At 42.1% G+C, this 22,869-nt stretch overlaps 1 long non-coding RNA gene across 1 annotated transcript; it reads right to left on the bottom strand.

The window, feature by feature from the left end:
• Window positions 1-413: 413 nt before the first annotated feature.
• Window positions 414-6,320, bottom strand: LOC110502114. Its single transcript, XR_002470294.2, has 3 exons — window positions 5,918-6,320; window positions 5,672-5,763; window positions 414-1,599 (listed from the first exon to the last, which is right to left on the bottom strand). It is a non-coding gene; the product is annotated as an uncharacterized LOC110502114 (long non-coding RNA).
• Between the last annotated feature and the right edge of the window lie 16,549 nt (window positions 6,321-22,869).

Below are 22,869 nucleotides of genomic sequence, written 5' to 3'. Positions count from 1 at the left end.
AATTCCGGCTATGAAAATAGATAAACTATTTCTGACCTATAGCACTACTGCCAGAAATTAGATCTACCATTGCGATAGGTTTGTTAAAATAGAGCCCTAAATTATTAATGTAACTAAATTGCCTTAATTAACATAAATGACCACGATGGGTTGAGTAACATCAGTAAAAACCGAAAACCACTTTGGAAAGGGTCTGTTCATCCTGCATTGATAATATACACTAATCTGCACATGATGCATTGATTGTTGTAGCTTCCATAACCACCATCAGTTTATCATTCTAGGCTATTTGCTAAATAAACGTGAACTGTTTGTTTGAAATGTTGACCTGGTCATTTGACTGTGTCCAGTTACAATTAACCATTCAGAAATGGGCACGTTTAAAAAAAAACTGCATTCTGAATGATGATGGAAAAACAAACCAATAATTGTACACATTGTCCTGGATTTGAAAGGAAACACCGAGGGAAATCATCACAATAAACAAAAACATATTTCAGATGGATGCTACCATAATTAAATGACCCAGTATTGTCTCATGGAATATCTGTGAGTCCGGCGTGTCTGGGGTCTGACCTGAATGTGCTGAGAAATCCACAGAAGAAACATGACAAAATAAACACCTCCTCTTGTGGGCTGACATATTGTCCCCTTGAGAGACGACTACCACACACAGACTCACCACTAAGTGTTCAACAGAGGTCTCCTACGTCCCCAGCAAACTATTGCCTTTTCGGGATAATCACAGCTTTATAGACATGCCGTATGCAGGGGAGCGGGTGACCACTAAATGGTTAACGCTCTGAGAACACCTACTCAGAATCTAAAGCAATATGAAACACCTTATCTTTTCAAGTAACATGGCCATCTGCTAAATATATGTCATGAGGCACAGCATTTTTACCTTGGATGTCTAACTTTAAACAATAAACACAAGTACAAAAAACAATTACACTGGAAATACATCTTTAGTCTTGTTATTCTTTTAAAACCATACATTTAAAAAAAAAAAGAATTCCCCAGTTTGATTGCACATCCAGATTCATACATTTCATGAAATTAAGTCATTACTGATTATTTGTAAACCATTTAACATTACACTTAATGGAATAATTTATAAAGAAGGAACGATTTCATATTTCATTCTTATTTGTTAAGTTACACAAGACACACACATTTTCAGACGTGGGTTTAATTCAGAGAGCATCGTTTCTGAGGTGATTAAAATAATGAGCGGAACTGAGAGGAGTGAAAAAGAGGGAAAGTTTTACAGTTCATATACAGTTCATGCATAGTCTCCTCAGGAACCAGCGCTTATTAGTTACCCCATGGAGGACTGGCACCCACGGTACCATGCAATTAAGTGTCTCCATGCAGAATGAGCGCTCAGGTCAGGTTTAATGGGCACAGAGCTAATAAAGGTTGGCCAAGGCGAGAGAGGAGGTGAGTTGCCCATACAGTAGCACTGCAAAGGTGTTGTACAGGCAGAAAGGGACCATGGCCATCATGCAGTCCTTCTCACAGTTCAGGCACCTCATCATCTCCCATCGCGGTACCAGGTCTTTGGAGGAGAAGACCCCAGGTCCTCATACAGCTGCTCTGAAATTATAAAGCTCTTTCCATTGTGGAGGTCTGGAAATTACATGAGCAAAATCTATTAAAAAGGTCCATTACTAGCTAAACAACTGGAGGAAGCTGCATGATAGTGCCAGGTTTAACTTGTCATATTGGCTATCAACAATGCCACACCTAAGCATGCTACTCTTCTTACGACGTGCACTTAGAAATGGGATTTGTTTATGCACAAATAAATGGAGGTTGGTCTTGACGTGACCTACAGGACCATCACCAAGTACGCAGAGATATGGACTTGTGGGTGCATGATTAAAATTCTCTCAGTAAATCGACGGTAGGACACCGACGCACTGTTGACAACCTTTTGATCTCTTAGTCAATGTTATTTTACGAAGAGAAAAAATGAAAATATTCAACAGAAAGTTCTGCGTCAAATGACTTATTGCTAATTGAACATAAGAGAGTTGTTTCCATCTTGAACAACAGCCTGTATCCTAGGAGTCAGCAGGACTACTTCAAACCCTATTTCCGGAGAAAGCGTGAGGCAAGTAAGTAGAATAAATCCTCTGGTAAATGTTATTATAGAGAATAGGACTCGGCCATGAAAAATCAACACCACAAGAGCAATCTGCAAAAAGACCTCTCTGCAAACCGTTTATCAGCTTGAAATGCTATTTCATGCATTAATACTCCACAAACTGCCTTACCCCCAACGTTTGCAGAGCAAAAAGCCCCCTGACTTATGATTACCAGTCAACTAAACAATCCCCTCTCACCCCCGTCGACACCACTTCCACTACCCTCACCCCGAGCCTGTCGCCGGTGCCCCTGCAGGTTTGGGGACAGGGCTGTCAAGAGTAATGTGATGAAGGTGGACTCAGGCCGAGAGGAGCTAAATCGTAGGCGAAGGATGACGGTTCTTAGATTTTTAACCATTACAGAGTTTTCATAGAGCTGCAGTCAATTCATTTTATTTATTCTAATGAAGAGCATTAGGAGTGCCGTAGTGTGCCGCGGCGCACATTGATCGCCTCGTTAATCACACTTTGCAGACACTCGCAAATCAAGTTCTAACAGCAAGCACTGAATCAAGGGCAATGAAGCATAAGCTCCTTCACAATTTATGATCTTTCAAATTGCATCTTTTCAACCATTAAATTGCAAGATACCATGAATTTGAATCCTAGCTACTTCAGTCCTGGTATTGATTGTCCCGTGTGAAAAATAGAATAGTAGTAAATTCAGGTAGATCGACCAAATGTAAGACTTGTCTTCAAAAAAGAAACTGAATGGCACAAGGAAGGCTGTTAATTAGCCACTGAGAACAAATACCAGGAGTGATAAAATGTAAAAGCCCAACAGGGGTTTAAAAAGAGCCGGCTCGGATGGGCTGCAGTCCTCTGCAACCTTGACTTTTTTCTGTCTTACTTCAGTAGTTCTGAAATGCCAAAGCACCTTCGAGGTCTTTGACTTGCCAGTTCTAAAGATTAGGTACCTGATGTGCTGCAGAATTAGAATGAACTTCACATTCTGGAGATTATGGTGGATTGGATGGTGGTAGAGGAAGTGGTGTCAGTCAAGTAATGGCAGACTACGGAGTGGGTGATACAACGACATGACATCTGTGACGACTGAGTCAACTTGAGCCCGATCAGATCACTTGTTCACAGATTGGATCCATGGATACAAATGATCAATGATCCTAAAATATCAACAAGCTCCCCCACAGGACGGGTGAGGAAATATAGGAAATGGTCACACAGTAGCCATCAGTCTCCAGAACTGCAGTGACTAATGGATTCCCTCCACTCCAAACCAATGTGAACAACTTGCTTGAAATTCACCAACTTTGAACAGGCACAACCCTTATTCGCAAACTAAGAAGTTCAACTCTTGTAGAGGGCTCGATTGAGGCCATTACATTTAACCTTAAGAAAGCTGAAAGGCTTCTTACCTGCCCCATACTGTTCTCAGGAACTGGCATAATTGTTTTTAGATTACATATCAGTCACTCCAAGCTGTAAGGAACACACTTGTCAAACAATATAGTTAGATTAGCTCTTTCTGATTGAGAGTGTTGAGTATCTATCCAGCTCCTTACATACCTAACAAAAGAAACAAAAGCACGGTTAAAGTGACTCAATTACTGGCATAAAGCAGGAGTTACAAAGCCAGCCTGTGGGTTCTAGGAGTGAAGTATTAACCCCGTCAAGTCTGTAAGGAGAACAACACTTATGCTATGATTTCAGAAGGACGCATGCTGGTACAGGTGTCGGGAACAAACACTGCCTAGAAGACATGCCAGTCTCTGCCTCTCGGTGATCAACTCAAGTCAAACTCTGCTCTCCGCCGTCTCCTGTATAGTTAGACACCTGTAGGGTTCATATGTGAATAGGAAGGAGGACCACATCTCATATCGAGGGAGGCTGTCTGTCTGTCTGTGAAACATCAGCCCACAGAGAGATCTGCACATCTGAATGGCACATCAGATTCTGCTGCAGTGTCCGCATAACATACACAAGACCATAGTCATGAAGGGATATCGGAGTACTCTGCAACATTCAATTCCTAACACAGGAGTTGGGGCTCCAAGCCAATCTGTGTCTCACAACATTTGCATCAGGGACGGAGCGCCTAACTTCCGAACAAAAAAAGGGACAGAAAAAAACAACAACTTGCTGCTTCAGAGAGAGGGGACATTAGCCATATGCTGCTGGAGTTTGTTCTCCGCGGTGGGCATTAAAACTGCAGCAGCATAGAGGTCCAGTCAGAGAAAGCCAGAGCCAGCCCAGGGGGGGGGGGCAGGTCACGGTCCAAGCCCTGGCAGAGGCATCGATGGCCGGGCAGATTGACTCTGGCCCTCCCCAGGGGCAGACAAATCACCAGAGGAAATGACACGTAAAGAAAACAAACCATAATAAAAGGCATAAAAGCCCACAAACATTGGATTGATCAAACGATTACAACCCATCTGGCTTGTTAAACTCAATCTGCTATCGTACCTGTGCACACAATTTGTTTTTAGTGGTTGCTATTGATGCTGAGCACTTTTGCATCTGCAGGAAACTGACGACAAAGACGACTAAAGAAATACTGAAGCTTGTGCGAGAGTTGCTGTCTTAACCAAGTGAATCAGCAGAGTCTCACCTGGTAACCTCGACCAAAAGATACCAAAAACTTCACCAAGTGAGCGACTGAATATAACCAAGCAAGACCTCATCCGGCAACTTCCAGTGCACTGACACCAATTCAGGAAAGTGACACCTTGCTTTGTGATTTACGGTGTACCTCACTATGGTTACTGTACTGCACACATCGTGTTCCTCAGAATGAATGAAATAGATAAGTGGTCACAGACACCGTAGCATAGGGCTTACTCCTGTGCTGGCTGTACAACCACATCAGAAAGCAACACAATAGCGCACTCAAAAAACAAACATGTACACAGGGCCAACAAAAGGTGATGTTTCAAGGTTTGACAACTTCAAGCCAACAACAAAATGCAGCCTGACAAGCTTTCAGGGGCTGGTTGAGCTCCAGCAGATTACAGAGATCTTTATCGTTCCATGAAACGGAGTGCAGCATTTAAGTGCCAATGACTGAGAATACAATCTGAATTGTAAAGCGTGTCACCGCCGTTGCACGGAGCTGTAGGGCAGTAATGGTGAGAGTAATTGTGTGATGACAGTTTCAATGCACAGTGGCGTTCTCTGGGGCATTGTGATCATCCCTGACAGGTGATACAGCACCGTTGGGAATAGGTATATCTTACAGCAGGAATCTTCCCTTCATAAACACACTCCCTAACATATCTGCAGCTCTGTCAACTCCCCTCCACACATGCTATGGCTTTTCAATACAGCACGTCTGTATAAGTTAATTAGGTATACTTCTCCACAGCAGCTATGTGAAATACGGGAGCATCGGGGGGCAGATACATAGGGAGAAAGACTGAGACAGACAAAGACAGGACGTCTCTCAGAGTGAAAGGCACAATTGCTAAAAATCTAAACATGCTGTCAGTGGCTCACCTAAGCAGCAGAAAATGCCCCGACTGTAGAATACATTAGTCAGGTAATTGCTCTGACAAAATTACCTTCTGTGTGATGAGCTTGGCCACACGTCTCTGAAGCGTGGACGTCGATAGTCTCAATGTCGTGATCCTCTGCTGGGCTCAAATCAAGGGCTCTGCATTCAGAGAATAATATGATGTTAATGGGGGAAATCGACAATAAACATGACATGCCAGACAGTGGTGTCTCAAAACATATCCCTGGTAAGACACAAGTCCAGTGGTTTATCTATCTGGCTGCCTAATCACTATACCCCTACCAGTACGTACCATACAGAGGTAAAATATGTTTTATACTGGATATTCAGTGGATATTCGGTTCTCTCGTCTATAGCTCTTACACAAAGCATGCCATGACTATGAAAATTATATATTCTGAATCAGGGGAAGATAATAAAAAAAGCTGTGTATTTTTCTCTAACATAAAAAAAATGGCATTTCAATCTTCAACAGCTTTACACAAAGCGTGCCATGACACTAACCACGTTTCCAACCACAGTTTTTATGCGAGTAAAGTCACAGCGAATAAAAAATAATCAGGACAGCTGTGATGGAAACAAGACATTTCGATACAATTTTAGGAATACTGACAGATCATTTATTCATTCGACATGGTGGGATTGTTTTATGTCTGTTAAATGAATTATGCGAGAAATGGCAGAGGAAACGCCTTTATGTGTAAATATTGATATAAAAACCATAATATCGAAGTAAACTTGGAGTCACGCGATGGTATGGTGTGTGGTCCTCCCACTACGACTCCGGAAACCATGCAGTTTATTAGGCTACAGATGAAATAACTTCACAGGGTGGTGAACGTGCACAGTGATCTTGATGGTCCTTTCCAATAAATATCGAGGGTCTGATTCCGGTGACATGATGACCGATGCTTGACTGCCGTGTGACAAATAAAAATATTCTCGCTACCTACACAGCCTTCCTGCACTGTATCAGCAAACTGTTGCCTAGAGCAGACGTGACAAGACCAGAATTGCAATATTTTCTATTTAACACAACAGTTTTTTTGACAGAACTATCAGTAGAGTTGAAAATGCAATGGAAACACATTGAACTTTAGATTTTTTATTTGGTAGGCCTACATTAAAACTTAAGTGGAAAAAGTACATTGTGTGTGCACTACTTTATCATGCACAAGTCAGTTTGGTGGAAACACACCACTGGTGGGGAAATGCACATGTTTTCTCTGCCAGACTGTGGTGTCTCTAAACATATCCCTGGTAAGACATACAGTGCCTTGCGAAAGTATTCGGCCCCCTTGAACTTTGCGACCTTTTGCCACATTTCAGGCTTCAAACATAAATATATAAAACTGTATTTTTTTTGTGAAGAATCAACAACAAGTGGGACACAATCATGAAGTGGAACGACATTTATTGGATATTTCAAACTTTTTTAACAAATCAAAAACTGAAAAATTGGGCGTGCAAAATTATTATAAGTTTGAAATATCCAATAAATGTCGTTCCACTTCATGATTGTGTCCCACTTGTTGTTGATTCTTCACAAAAAAAATACAGTTTTATATATTTATGTTTGAAGCCTGAAATGTGGCAAAAGGTCGCAAAGTTCAAGGGGGCCGAATACTTTCGCAAGGCACTGTATGTCTTACCAGGGATATGCTTAGAGACACCACAGTCTGGCAGAGAAAACATGTGCATTTCCCCACCAGTGGTGTGTTTCCACCAAACTGACTTGTGCATGATAAAGTAGTGCACACACAATGTACTTTTTCCACTTAAGTTTTAATGTAGGCCTACCAAATAAAAAATCTAAAGTTCAATGTGTTTCCATTGCATTTTCAACTCTACTGATAGTTCTGTCAAAAAAACTGTTGTGTTAAATAGAAAATATTGCAATTCTGGTCTTGTCACGTCTGCTCTAGGCAACAGTTTGCTGATACAGTGCAGGAAGGCTGTGTAGGTAGCGAGAATATTTTTATTTGTCACACGGCAGTCAAGCATCGTCATCATGTCACCGGAATCAGACCCTCGATATTTATTGGAAAGGACCATCAAGATCACTGTGCACGTTCACCACCCTGTGAAGTTATTTCATCTGTAGCCTAATAAACTGCATGGTTTCCGGAGTCGTAGTGGGAGGACCACACACCATACCATCGCGTGACTCCAAGTTTACTTCGATATTATGGTTTTTACATCAATATTTACACATAAAGGCGTTTCCTCTGCCATTTCTCGCATAATTCATTTAACAGACATAAAACAATCCCACCATGTCGAATGAATAAATGATCTGTCAGTATTCCTAAAATTGTACCGAAATGTCTTGTTTCCATCACAGCTGTCCTGATTATTTTTTATTCGCTGTGACTTTACTCGCATAAAAACTGTGGTTGGAAACGTGGTTAGTGTCATGGCACGCTTTGTGTAAAGCTGTTGAAGATTGAAATGCCATTTTTTTTATGTTAGAGAAAAATACACAACTTTTTTAATTATCTTCCCCTGATTCAGAATATATCATTTTCATAGTCATGGCACGCTTTGTTTAAGAGCTATAGACGAGAGAACCGAATATTCACTGAATATCCAGTATAAAACATATTTTACCTCTGTATGGTACGTACTGGTAGGGGTATAGTGATTAGGCAGCCAGATAGATAAACCACTGGACTTGTGTCTTACCAGGGATATGTTTTGAGACACCACTGTCTGGCATGTCATGTTTATTGTCGATTTCCCCCATTAACATCATATTATTCTCTGAATGCAGAGCCCTTGATTTGAGCCCAGCAGAGGATCACGACATTGAGACTATCGACGTCCACGCTTCAGAGACGTGTGGCCAAGCTCATCACACAGAAGGTAATTTTGTCAGAGCAATTACCTGACTAATGTATTCTACAGTCGGGGCATTTTCTGCTGCTTAGGTGAGCCACTGACAGCATGTTTAGATTTTTAGCAATTGTGCCTTTCACTCTGAGAGACGTCCTGTCTTTGTCTGTCTCAGTCTTTCTCCCTATGTATCTGCCCCCCGATGCTCCCGTATTTCACATAGCTGCTGTGGAGAAGTATACCTAATTAACTTATACAGACGTGCTGTATTGAAAAGCCATAGCATGTGTGGAGGGGAGTTGACAGATCTGCAGATATGTTAGGGAGTGTGTTTATGAAGGGAAGATTCCTGCTGTAAGATATACCTATTCCCAACGGTGCTGTATCACCTGTCAGGGATGATCACAATGCCCCAGAGAACGCCACTGTGCATTGAAACTGTCATCACACAATTACTCTCACCATTACTGCCCTACAGCTCCGTGCAACGGCGGTGACACGCTTTACAATTCAGATTGTATTCTCAGTCATTGGCACTTAAATGCTGCACTCCGTTTCATGGAACGATAAAGATCTCTGTAATCTGCTGGAGCTCAACCAGCCCCTGAAAGCTTGTCAGGCTGCATTTTGTTGTTGGCTTGAAGTTGTCAAACCTTGAAACATCACCTTTTGCTGGCCCTGTGTACATGTTTGTCTTTTGAGTGCGCTATTGTGTTGCTTTCTGATGTGGTTGTACAGCCAGGACAGGAGTAAGCCCTATGCTACGGTGTCTGTGACCACTTATCTATTCCATTCATTCTGAGGAACACGATGTGTGCAGTACAGTAACCATAGTGAGGTACACCGTAAATCACAACGCAAGGTGTCAGTGCACAAAGAAAAGCTGGGGATTTTTGTCCCATTTCTCTCTGATTAAGAATATATCATTTTCATAGTCATGGCACGCCTATTGAAGATTGAAATCCGAAATCGTATATATTTTTTAAGGTGCAGACTGGTCCCCGTCCACCCCTGATTCAGAATATATCATTTTCATAGTCGTGGCATGCTTGGTTAATAAAGAAATGGCTTTTGACAAGAGAAAACAGAATATCCACCGAAAGTAAAGCCATATTACAACCTAACAGTGTCTTGTGATAATTGCGTTGTTTGCTCTGGAACCCATTCGTTCATACGCCAACCCCGATATACAATAAGGCTGAGACAACGAAAAGACAACAAGTCACACAGAATAACGGAATAAATTCAACCACACATAGTTTGGTTTCATTACAACACCAGAGAGCAACATTTGTCAGGTGAAGTCCAAAAAGCAAATATTGCGTAACAAACAGTTACATGACCTGCAGCGTGGTCAAGCAAGATAATGTTTCCGACAGTTTACTAAACAACTGCTGATTTAGAACCACAGAGAGTGACAGGAAGTCAGCAGAAAGAAAACAGGAACACTGCCTCTGCTATCCCAGCACCATTTCAACTTAAACATAATCAAATCAACTAAGCTATACCATGTGTGAAAAACTCCGGAGGGCGGACATTTCTGAGATATTGCATCCAGCGCGCCTGGCACTGACGATCATACTACGCTCAAAGTTGCATAGGTCACTCCATTTGGCCCATTTTAACATTCAACCGAACAGTAACTGAATGCCTCAATGCCTGTTTGCCTGCTTTATATAATAAGCCATGGCCACGTGACTGACTGTCTGTAGGAGCTATCCATTGTTGTGAACGGGGTGGTGTACTAAGAATCTCGCCGGTGAGGGTATATGATTAGTCTACTACATTGAAAAGAAACTCAAAGATTCCAAAAACAATCAACGATGCTCAATATCATGTGGGTCTCCATGTTACTGATTTCTGTGTGAGCGCACACACACAAGTAGAAAAAACATGTCGTTGACTCACCCTTCTTGTAGAATAGATGAACGGCAGTGCAATCCTCCTCTCTTCCATGTTGGCAGAATGGTCTTTGACTGTCATATAGGAAGGAGTACACGCTTTGAGTTTTTTATGTCTATCTGGACTAAGCTACCTGGCTAAAATGCTTGCTAGCCTATCTTCCTCAAATGGGCAACAATGAACCAGCTAAGTTAGCTAGGTAGCTAGTTAACGTGAGCCTACTCCATCTAGGCTACAATGGATGAATTTATGGTTAGATCAGAATCGCTGTTATAATCATTGGCCAGTACGGGGTCGGAGAATGAAGTAAAAACACCATGTCTAAATACCCATCTCCATCCATGGTTTCGGAAAGGGACGATTTAAATAGCTACTGCAGGACAACAACATGTCACAAGCAGATCAGAAACATAAAAAAAAAATCTGACACTAACCATGTTTCCATCCAACCTTTTCATGCGAGTAAAGTACGTCGGATAAACATTTTTTTTTATGACAGACCTGATTGAAACAGAACATTTGTTGGTAAACTTTCCAACAAAATACGCTAGACCCGGTGAGATCTTTTTGAGTCTGTAAAATGTATTATGCGGGAATTTTCAGTAGACATGCTTTTATGCACAAATATTGATATAATAACCATCATATTAAAGTAAAGCAATGCAATGACATGTTCTGGTCCTGGTCCTCCCTGTTCTGGTCCGCCCACTACGACTCATCAGGAAAGCATGCAGTTTATTAGGCTACAGATGAAATAATTTGTGATTTATCTTGACAGGCTGGAGAAAGTGCAAGATGATGAGCTTGATGCTCCTTTCCAATAAATATTGGGGGTCTTATTCTGGTGACATGATCATCGAGGCTTTGCTGACATTTGACGACAAACAAAAAATTCTCCCAATTTTGTCTAATAATCTCATAATTTAGGCTATACCTGCACTGTATCTGCGAGCTGTTGGCTAGAGCACACAGTGCCAATACCAGATCGCTATATAAGGCAAGATTGTTTGTGAGAAAACCATTAGTTGAGTTGAAAATGGAATGGAAACCCATTTAACCTGTATTCTATACTAATCCCAACCGGGGAATTTAAACGCAAATGGTATTTTTATGTGCACTATTTCATCACGCACAGCCTTTTATCCGCAACAAGTACATTTGATGGAAACATCTCTGGTGGGAAAATGCGTAGATAGTTTTTATGTGGATTTTAGAATATTCACATTAAAATCGGTTGCTAATTGGATGGAAACCTGGCTAATGGCATCAAAGATTTTTGCTCGATCTGTGATGACGTTTTGCTTTTGATTTGATTGGTGTGATGCCAAATCCAAACTGGGCTGTGTTCAGTATGTTTTTGCATTCTGGAACGTACAATTGAGCGGAAATGATGTTGTACTAAACAACCAGTTAAAAAACGAGGAGGGGATGGATTGTGGGTTGGGGAACGCTATCAGCATGGCCACTGCCCATATACGTCACTCATTGCTTCAAGCCACACTAGGGATGGGCATTCCGGCTCTTTCAGTGAGCCGGCTCGTTCGGTTCAGCTTACCAAAAAGAGACGGCTCTTTTGGCTCCCAAACGGCGCTTAAAAAAAATAATGTTTTGTATTTTTTAAAGTCAAACAGTTTGCGATAGTTTGACTATGATTGATGTTAAAACAATTCTAATTAAATTATTAAATGAAATCATACTCTACCTTAACTACAATGTATTTAAAAATGCATTGGTTTGTTATGAAAAATAATGCTACTAAACATTTGCATTTAAAGTATAACATTTGTAACAAAGTGCATATACATCTAACCATTCAAAACGAATACAATCTGAACAGCATAATAGAATATTGCACCATATCAAAGAAAAATAAATAACAATGTGCAAAACTGCAGCATCCCACTTAAAACATTAAACTGGTCCCTCTTTTCTCTCTCTTCTTTATTATACCATGTTATAACCAGCAGCACACAGCAATGCTGACCATATTTTGTTCTTCTGAGAGATTTGTTATTCAGAAATGCAAGCTGCCTCACTTTCGAGGGGCTGATGAGGTTTCTGCTCTCAGTAATTATTTAACCCGTTTTCGAAAAGACCCTCTCAGAGGGATCAGGTGTGGCCACTTTGCAGTCTCCCTGTCATGACTTCAGTAAGCCGTGGGTAGACAGAGGCCTTGTTCTTCCACCAGCTCAGAGGATCTGCAGGGGGGACTCCTCCAAATAGGATCGGACCTCCGTTATGGAATCTGCTGAGGGATTCCTTCGTGCTGCATCCCCAGATGCTCTCTCGTCAAACAGCATCCAAACAGCAGACGTTTGTGGCACTACTGCTGGTGCTTCTGAGCCATCTGATCCCTCTTCTTCCTGTTGCCCTGGTGTCTGAGCCGGCTTCATCACCTTCAGAGCATCTCTTACAATTAGCTTGATTGTGTGGGCAAGATATGGATGATGGGTCCATTTTAAAATGTTCATGGCTTTGATTATGTTAGCTACATTGTCGCCAACACAACAGACCACTTTTCCATCTACTTGCCATTCTCTGGCCACTCTCAACAGTTCGTCTGCCAAGTTTTCTGAGATGTGTCTGTTCCTGAACTCAAAGCAGTCCAGAAGACAGCTAGATATTGAAAAATCTTCAAAGAAGTGACATGTAACTGACATGTAAGAAGTGGTTACCCTTGATGTCCAGCAGTCAGTGGTAAGATAAACTACAGTAGCTTTTTGGACTTTTTCCCGCACTGAAGCCTGTGTGCTCTCGTACAGTTGTGGGATAAGTGATTTTGAAACGTTTTTCCTGCTTGAAATTGTGTACATTGGATTTAGACTATTGCTATAATTTCTAAAAATCTATGTCCTCCACGATTGAAAATGGCTGGAAATCAGCGACAATCATTTTAGCCAATGCAATATCAATTTGGCCTTGTTTTGCTACAGACATAGACTTTGGCATAAACTGGTCCATAGAAGACTGCATTGCTGTGTTTCACAGAGTAGGCCTAGTTGACTGAGTGGATACATCTCCACTTGTGGAGGTGCTGGCTCCACCACTATCACTAGCAGGCCGCTAGTTTCTCGAAGCTCCACTACAGTTAGCTTCACAGTTGGGTGCACAGTTCGCATATGCCGGTGTAGGTTGTGTGTAGAACCAGCTTTATATGAGATTTTGTTTTGGCAAATTCTACACTGTGCTCTAACATTGTCTACGTTATTAAAATGCATCTAAATGCTACTGTGCTTCCAACTAATTTTCGAGCTGTTGTTTTCACAGCTGTCCTTCCTCTCTCTCCTGGGCTGCTAAGTGTGTGACTGTGAGTGAGTTGGCTCGGCCCTCCCTCACGTATCTTTGGTTCATTGGTTGACACTGAGTGTCTGATTGACAAGAACAACAGGTAAGGCTGTTAGCAGACAGTCAGAACGAATGTGTGTGAGCTTGAGCATTTAGGCCTATATTATTATTATTTTATTTTTTTTTGTTCTTTGAATTAGTTAATTCTATTCATTTAAATATTTTGATTTTTCATATCTTAATTTTTATTTTATTTTTATAATAGATTCGGCTCTTCTGATATGCGAGCTGGCTCCTAACGTTCACCTCCAAGAGCCGGCTCTTAGAGCCGTTCACGAACGACCCATCACTAAGCCACACCTCACCACACCCACCAAACAGGAACAAACCATTGACTGTAAAGAATATGGACAAAGTCATTGCATTACATGGGCTTGCTCCTACCTATCTCTCTGATTTGGTCCTGCCGTACATACCTACACGTACGCTACTACGTTCACAAGACGCAGGCCTCCTAATTGTCCCTAGAATTTCTAAGCAAACAGCTGGAGGCAGGGCTTTCTCCAATAGAGCTGCCTACCCATGTCAGAGACGCAAACTCGGTCTCAACCTTTAAGTCCTTACTGAAAACTCATCTCTTCAGTGGGTCATATGATTGAGTGTAGTCTGGCCCAGGAGTGGGAAGGTGAACGGAAAGGCTCTGGAGCAACGAACCGCCCTTGCTGTCTCTGCCTGGCCGGTTCCCCTCTTACCACTGGGATTCTCTGCCTCTAACCCTATTACAGGGGCTGAGTCACTGGCTTACTGGGGCTCTCTCATACCGTCCCTGGAGGGGGTGCGTCACCTGAGTGGGTTGATTCACTGATGTGGTCATCCTGTCTGGGTTGGCGCTCCCCCCTTGGGTTGTGCCGTGGGGGAGATCTTTGTGGGCTATACTCAGCCTTGTCTCAGGATGGTAAGTTGGTGGTTGAAGATATCCCTCTAGTGGTGTGGGGGCTGTGCTTTGGCAAAGTGGGTGGGGTTATATCCTTCCTGTTTGGCCCTGTCCGGGGGTGTCCTCGGATGGGGCCACAGTGTCTCCTGACCCCTCCTGTCTCAGCCTCCAGTATTTATGCTGCAGTAGTTTGTGTCGGGGGGGGGGGGGGGGGGCTGCGGTCAGTTTGTTATATCTGGAGTACTTCTCCTGTCCTATTCGGTGTCCTGTGTGAATTTAAGTGGCCACCCCACATAGCCTGGTTCCTCTCTAGGTTTCTTCCTAGGTTTGGCCTTTCTAGGGAGTTTTTCCTAGCCACCGTGCTTCTACACCTGCATTGCTTGCTGTTTGGGGTTTTAGGATGGGTTTCTGTACAGCACTTTGAGATATCAGCTGATGTACGAAGGGCTATATAAATACATTTGATTTGAATTTGATTTGATTGATGACGCCACCCCATTGTTTCCTATGAGAATGCTCAGTGGCACATTTGATGATCAGGAAGTGTCATTGAAGTGTGTTGCCATCTTGTTACATGGAGGAGGTTTTGGAAACATTGCATGCACAGTTTGAGCTACTCTAGTAAGGCTAGCTCAGTGCTGCCCCCTCTCATGGAGTATCTCAGGTGGAAGGCCGATTGAGGTACTGCAGGCTGCCAATTGCAACTAAATTACCCTTATAACTTTGTCTGTGTGTGATTATAAAATAATCGTTTCAAGGACATACAGTTCCTTCAGAATGTATTCATACCCATTGACTTATTCCACATTTTGTGTTACAGCCTAAATTCTAAATGGATTAAATAGATATTTTTTCTCACCATGTACACACAATACCCCATAATCTCAAAGTGAAAACATATATTTTTTTAAATGTTTGCAAATTAATTTAAATACTTTACAGAAATATCTCTTTACATAAGTATTCACACCCGAGACAATACTTTGTAGACGCACCTTTGGCAGCGATTACAGTTGTGAATCTCACAGAGCTTTACATACCTGGATTCTACAATATTTGCACATTATTCTTTAAAAAATTCCTCAAGCTCTGTCAAGTTGGTTGTTGATCATTGCTAGACAAATGTTTTCAAGTCTAGCCATAGGTTTCAAGTAGATTTAAGTCATAAGTGTAACTCACCCACTCAGGAACATTCACTGTCTTCTTGGTAAGCAACTCCAGTGTAGATTTGGCCTTGTGTTTTAGGTTATTGCTCTGCTGAAAGGTGAATTCATCTCACAGTGTCTGGTGGAAAGCAGACTGAACCAGGTTTTCCTTATTTTGCCTGTGATTAGCTCCATTCGTTTTATTTTTTATCCTGAATAACTGCACAGTCATTAACGATTACAGGCATACCCATAACATGATGTAGCCACCACTATGCTTGAAAATATGTAGAGTGGTACTCAGTAATGTGTTGTACTGGATTTGCCCCAAACATAACACTTTGTAATCGGGAAAAAAATGTAATTGCCTTGACACATTTTTTGCAGTATTACTTTAGTGCCTTGTTGCAAACAGGATGCATGTTTTGGAATGTTTGTATCCTGTACAGGCTTCCTTCTTTTCACTTTGTAAATTAGGTTAGTATAGTGGAGCAACTGCAATGTTGTTAATCCATCCTCAGCCATTATTCTGAAAACTGTTTTAAAGTCACCATTGGCCTCATGGTGAAATCCCTGAGCAGTTTCCTTCCTCTCCGGCAACTGAGGACACCTGTATTTTTGTACTGACTAGGTGTATTGATAAACCATCCAAAGTGTAATTAATAACATGTTCAAAGGGATATTCAACGTCTGCTTTTTCTTTATATATACCCATCTACCAATAGGTGCCCTTCTTTGCGAGGCATTGGAAAACCTTCCGGGTCTTTGTGGTTGAATCTGTGTTTGAAATGCACTGCTTGACTAAGGGACCTTACAGATAATTGTATGTGCGGGGAACAGAGATGAGGAAGTTGTTAAAAAATCATGTTAAACAATATTATTGCACACAGAGTAAATCCATGCAATTTACTGTATTATGTGACTTGTTAAGAACATGCATTTAGGCTTGCCCATAACAAAGTGGTTGAATACTTACTGACTCATTTCAGTTTTTCATTTTTCATTTATTTGTAAAAATGTTGAAAAACATCATTCAACGTTGACAGTGTAAAACTATTTTAAATTCAGGATGTAACACAACAGAATTTGGAAACAGATGTAAATCTTTTCTGAAGGCACTGTACTGCTGGTAAAATATAAGCAATTATTGGATTTTTTTTTCGACCACAAAGATCGCCATTTCTCCATTCACTATAATGGGGGTACGGTTTTCTGGAAAGAAATGCCTGCAGTACTGAGGTCGGCCTTCAACTTGAAATCCTCAATGAGAGGTGGCAGTCATTCTCCCCTGGAACAAATGTACCTCAAAGTCTGCTCAAGAACGTACAATATCGTTTTGGGGATGGGTTACACATATTGGGTTACAGCGCCTCTTCAACCTCAGGAGGCTGAAGAAATTTGTCTCGGCCCCTAAAAGCCTCACAAACTTTTACAGATGCACAATTGAGAGCATCCTGTCGGGCTGTATCACCACCTGGTACGGCAACAGCACCACCTGCAACCGCAGGGCTCTCCAGAGGGTTGTGTGGTCTGCCCAACGCATCAAAGTGGGCACACTGCCTGCCCACCAAGACACCTACAGCACCCGATGTCACAAGAAGGCAAAAAGATAATCAAGGACATCAACCATCTGAGGCTCGGCCTGTTCACCCTGCTATCATCCAGAAGGCGAGGTCAGTAAAGATGCATCAAAGCTGGGACCGAGAGACTGAAAACCAGCTTCTATCACAAGGCCATCAGACTGTTAAGTAGCCATCACTAGCCGGCTACCACCAGGTTATGCAACCCTACACCTTAGAGGCTGCTGCCTTATACACATACACATGGAACACTAGTCACTTTAATAATGTTTACAAACTGCTTTACTCATTTCATATGTAAATACTGTATTCTACTGTATTTTAGTCAATGCCACTCTGACATTGCTCGTCCTAATATTTATATATTTTTTAATTCCATTATTTTACTTTTAGATATGTGTGTATTGTTGTGAATTGTTAGATACTACTGAACTGTTGGAGCTAGGTGTCACGGCCTTCAAAAGAAGTGGACCAAAGTTCAGCGTGGTGAGCGTACATTTTATTTTATTTTAAAATGTCGCCCAACAAAACAACAAACGAAAGAAACAACCGTGAAGCTTACAGGGCAAATGTCACTAACAAAGTTAACCACTCACACTGAAAGGAGGGAAAAAGGGCTACCTAAGTATGATTCCCAATCAGAGACAACGATAGACAGCTGTCCCTGATTGAGAACCATACCCAGCCAAAACATAGAAATAAAGAAACCTAGAAAACAAAAAATAGAATGCCCACCCCACATCACACCCTGACCTAACCAAATTCTCTATGGTCAGGGCGTGACACTAGGAACACAAGCATTTCGCTACAGCCACAATGAAATCTGCTAAATATGTGTATTTTGACCAATACAATTTAATTTGTAAGTGAAAAAAAAACATTGTTCAACTATTGTCACCTCATTTTATGCACTGCAGTGCTAGCTAGTTGTAGCTTATGCTTTCAGTACTACATTCATTATCTGATCCTTTGATTGGGTGGACAACATGTCAGTTCATGCTGCAAGAGCTCTGATAGGATGGAGGACATCTTCTGGAAGTTGGCATAATTACTGTGTAAGTCGGGTGAGAAGGGGGTGAGAACCATGAGCCTTGTAGGTTTTGTATTGATGTCAATGTACCAAGGCTACACCATGGTGCTACCCTACAGAGTGCTGTTGAGGCTACTGTAGACCTTCAAAGCAAAAGTGTGTTTTTTTTGTTGAATTTTACCCCTTTTTCTCCCCAATTTCGTGGTATCCAATTGTTTTTTAGTAGCTACTATCATCGCTACCACTCCCGTACGGGCTCGGGAGAGACGAAGGTTGAAAGTCATGCGTCCTCCGATACACAACCCAACCAAGCCGCACTGCTTCTTAACACAGCGCCATCCAACCCGGAAGCCAGCCGCACCAAGGTTAGCGCGCAATGCGCCCGGCCCGCCACAGGAGTCGCTGGTGCGCGATGAGACAAGGATTTCCCTATTGGCCAAACCCTCCCTAACCCGGACGACACTAGGCCAATTGTGCGTCGCCCCACGGACCTCCCGGTCGCGGCCGGTTACGACAGAGCCTGGGCGCGAACCCAGAGTCTCTGGTGGCGCAACAGTACAGCGCCCTTAACCACTGCGCCACCCGGGAGGACTGAGGTCCTCCCCTTCCTCCTCGGAGGAGCCTCCACTGCTTTAATCCCCCTATTCTCATTCGAGACCCCTATTTCAAAGTCACCGAGATCTCGTCTTCTATCCATGGTGCCAAAATCATGGGCAACTGGGCATTTTTCATACATGACCCTAAGCATGATGGATAATTAACTCAGGAACCACACCTGTGTGGAAGCACCTGCTTTCAATATACAGTACTTTGTATCTCTCATTTATTCAACTGTTTACTTTGTTTTGGTACTTGCCTGTAGCTGTCTATACAAAGTAATACATTTGCTTATCTGAGTGTCAGTTTGTGTTAAGAGCTCCAGTTTGGGTTTAGAGCTCCTAGTTAGTAGGGAGCCTCCAAACCCAGTGCCAGTGCTCGATGGGATTCATCTCAGTGTGGATAGTGACTGTCAAATGGCTCCCATGTCTGTGATCTGATGAGGATCAACCTATATCAAACTGAAAGGTGATTTCAGAGCGAAATCGTTCTCCAAAATCATGCTGCTTGAGCCGAGAGCACATTTTTCCAGCATGTTCACAAACATGTAATTTCCATAAACACGTCCAGTAATTGACAGCTTGATTTGGGCTCTGCCAGGGAGCTGACAGCTAGGCTGGCAGGCCATGGAGCTGCTAGGCTGTTTTTATGCTAAAGGTACCTTACCACTAGCGCCTCAGGGCCTCGCCATAATGAGCTTCACAGGGCTTTGTGTGGATTAGGCCACCTAACACATTGGTGCAAACAAAATCTCCTAAGACATCCCCATCGAATATGCTTCATTTTATTGGATTAATGCTCCGCTATTATGAATGACTTAATAGGAGTAGATAAACAGATTGGAATTCAAAGAGAGGTTTTGAGCTCTGCATGAAGTTACTGAGATTTACATTGAACAAATCAAATTGATTAGCGAGTCAGGGGATCGCACATATTCATACAGTATGTGATCTTGGTATGATATTCCCCCCAAAAGTATGTGTAGAGGGGTTTAAGTAGAACATAGGTTTTTTTTTCAACACTTCTTTTTTCAACTTAAAATGAAGAAGGAACTGTCCAAAGAAAGCCCATAGATAGAGAGCGCACAGTAATATCAGGTATCGTACAGCAAAAGCATGTTATCTCAATACTAGCACTGAAAGACACGTGTAGTCTGTTTGCCAAAAAAAGCTCCACAGCTCCAGAGTAGGGGGAGACGACTGTGCATACGAGAGGAAAAAATAGAGTCTGATAAATCTGTATTGAACACTGTCTGTAGAGTGTTAATACATATTAATGGTGACAGGGGGATTTGCAAGTGAATACACTACCAAAGGGATTAAACATAACTCTTCACAGAAGGGGAGGTCTCATCACTCCCATTCTGGCGTGGGACTCTGCCTTATCTGATGCATCCCCAAGCACACAGCCAGCAAACACTAAACCCGTATCTCTCCACTGGGCCTCTCTGGAGAGTTTACAATTTCTCGCTTCATTGGAGCCTGAGCTGAGCTTGTTACCGGGACAAAGGCGGAGAGGTGGCCTGCTTGAGAGCACAAAGCCTCCCTCACCTCTGAACGGACACATTTCCCTCTGATAACAGACGCCTTGTTGGACAGCACCGAAGTATCCCCTTACCTCCGTATGACAGAAACCGTTACCTGAGGGCAGGGAGACATGAATAAAATGACAAACAAATAAGTTGCAAAAGACCAGGGTTAGATACATCAAAGCACATGTCCAAATGAATGAGTTGACTTTGAGGATGAGAGGTTGAGAGGCAGTGTCCCAGTCCCTGGCTGACTGTTGCCTGCTCCACTCTGCCAGGATATGGTATTAGGCAGTGGTTTGTCTGAGGACAGCAGCTGATTCACTTGGTCCCTAATGGCATCAATATCAACAGTCATATAACACATCACTCAATTACTTCTTCACACTATACAACACTAAAAACCGCAGCCAGAGAGACGTACAGCGTTTCAGGCCTTTGCTGGAAGTGCACCATTGATTATTTTGAGATATGCTTGCCCTGTGCTTGCCTAGTATGAAGGCCCCTCTCTGGCTGTCTCACCTCAACCTCTACAATCAATATGCTTTCCTAGTGCGCCATAATGTGCTTTCTAAATGGTAGAAGTTGTGAATTTGGTTGTGTATGTTTTAACTAGGTAAGAACATCTTGGATTGATGCTTTCTCCCAACCACGCGTGAAAACCAGTCACAGCAATTTCAGCAGACATTAAAACAGTCTTGCTGAGACAGCTCCGGCTTTGTTTTCTTATGCTCTGCAAAGTTCTATTTTCAGTTTTACTCGGCGCAGTAATTATCTGCATTGTTGGTGAGAATAAAGAAAATAAAGTGCATGAATATGTGCCGGTCAATTGGATTCTGTCAGTTCAAGCTGAATTGGGTCCACATGCAAGCAGCTTGCCAGCTTGTAATAACGATGGTGTTTGCGTGGAACAATTTCCCCTCTAAACAGCTCATCAACAGGAGAGAGAGAGTCTGTCACCCGGGGTACAGAGTGACATATCCTCCGCTCCGACGTCTGTTATTAACATGTCTCTTAAGACAAGCTCAATTATCTGACACTGCCCGTAATTTTCCATTCCTTTTCTGGCACAATGTAAAGTTCCTCTCCTTTCTCTTCCAAGCTGCTCGTTTGGATTCAGAAACACAGATATAAGACATGAGTGGGAGGAAAAGAAAACGGGGGGGGGAAGGCAAAGTGAAGCAGTTACAAGCTTGCTCTGTTGGCCAATATCCTCTCTAATTTCTCAGACAAGTCTATGCTGTGAGGTTAGCTGGTAAGCTTTTAAAACAGCAAATATATATATATATATCTATTTATATATATATACAAAAACTGACATTTAGACAGCCACTGAAGCGATAAGAACTACATTATATTTTGCAACATTTCTACAATCACTCGTACTACACTGTTCTGTCCCTCTTCACAATTTAAATAGGGGCTAGAACAAAACTTGTCATAAACTTACAATGTGTTTATCATAGAACTAGAATGAATAGAACGGGTGTCCCCATTCAAGTCAATGATAGCATAATGGGTGGACTGGCAGCCATTGCGAGTGTAAACATAGGAGCAAAGCAGGAAGTAAAAGCAGGAAGTATATTCATCAACATGTGTAGTGATTTGTTGATTCAACTCAACTGACATTACAATAAATACATTCCATTGCATGAGCCGCGTCAGTTAACATCATTTGAATTTACATTCTAAATTACAATGAAAATTATTGCATCATAATACCAAGCAACCATTGCAAGCAAGTGCACCCATGAGTTTACCAGTCAAATTGCCAGGGTTAGAGGGTCCAAGTCCGTTATATTCATTCTATTTCTATGGTGTTTATTGCATTGCTTCTCATTTGGAGGGAGCATGGACTTAGAAGGCCTGTAAGCTTTCCTGCAAATGAGAGTATTCAAACGACAGTGCTACGACACTTTTACATTTCTGTTCTGCATGGCTTTAAGTGGGAGGACCTGGGTTGCCGTGGGAACGTTATAGGAAGTGGTAATGATGACAGCTCTAACTCAGTGCAGGTGTAGTAAACCGTGGCAGGTTGGTCAATTGCCCAGAACCCATTACTTCTCCCTGGAGACACACCATCGACTATAACTAACCACTAACCTAATGTGCTAGGTACCTTCTGGAAAGGAGCAACCTATCGTCAACATTGAAATCTCTTTCATTTTAAAGAGAGACTAATGTAAGATACAAGGTTACAGGGACAGTAAAGTGCATGTTGGACATGGTGTGAAAAGAAGCTGAAGTTTGCTCCCAAATATGGTAGTTTACATACAAATGACATAGGCTATTGCTAAACACAAGCCTCTGTGATTTATTCAGACTATTAATTGAAGAGGTCCACTGGCAAACAAAGAGCGTAAGCATATCAGTAAATCGGCACACTACTCTTTTTCAGCTGTATTGGG

The sequence above is a fragment of the Oncorhynchus mykiss genome, chromosome 22, assembly GCF_013265735.2.
Source record: "Oncorhynchus mykiss isolate Arlee chromosome 22, USDA_OmykA_1.1, whole genome shotgun sequence".
NCBI lineage: Eukaryota > Metazoa > Chordata > Actinopteri > Salmoniformes > Salmonidae > Oncorhynchus > Oncorhynchus mykiss.
The sequence above is the reverse complement of the archived record's forward strand: the minus strand, read 5'-3'. Positions and strand labels throughout refer to the sequence as shown.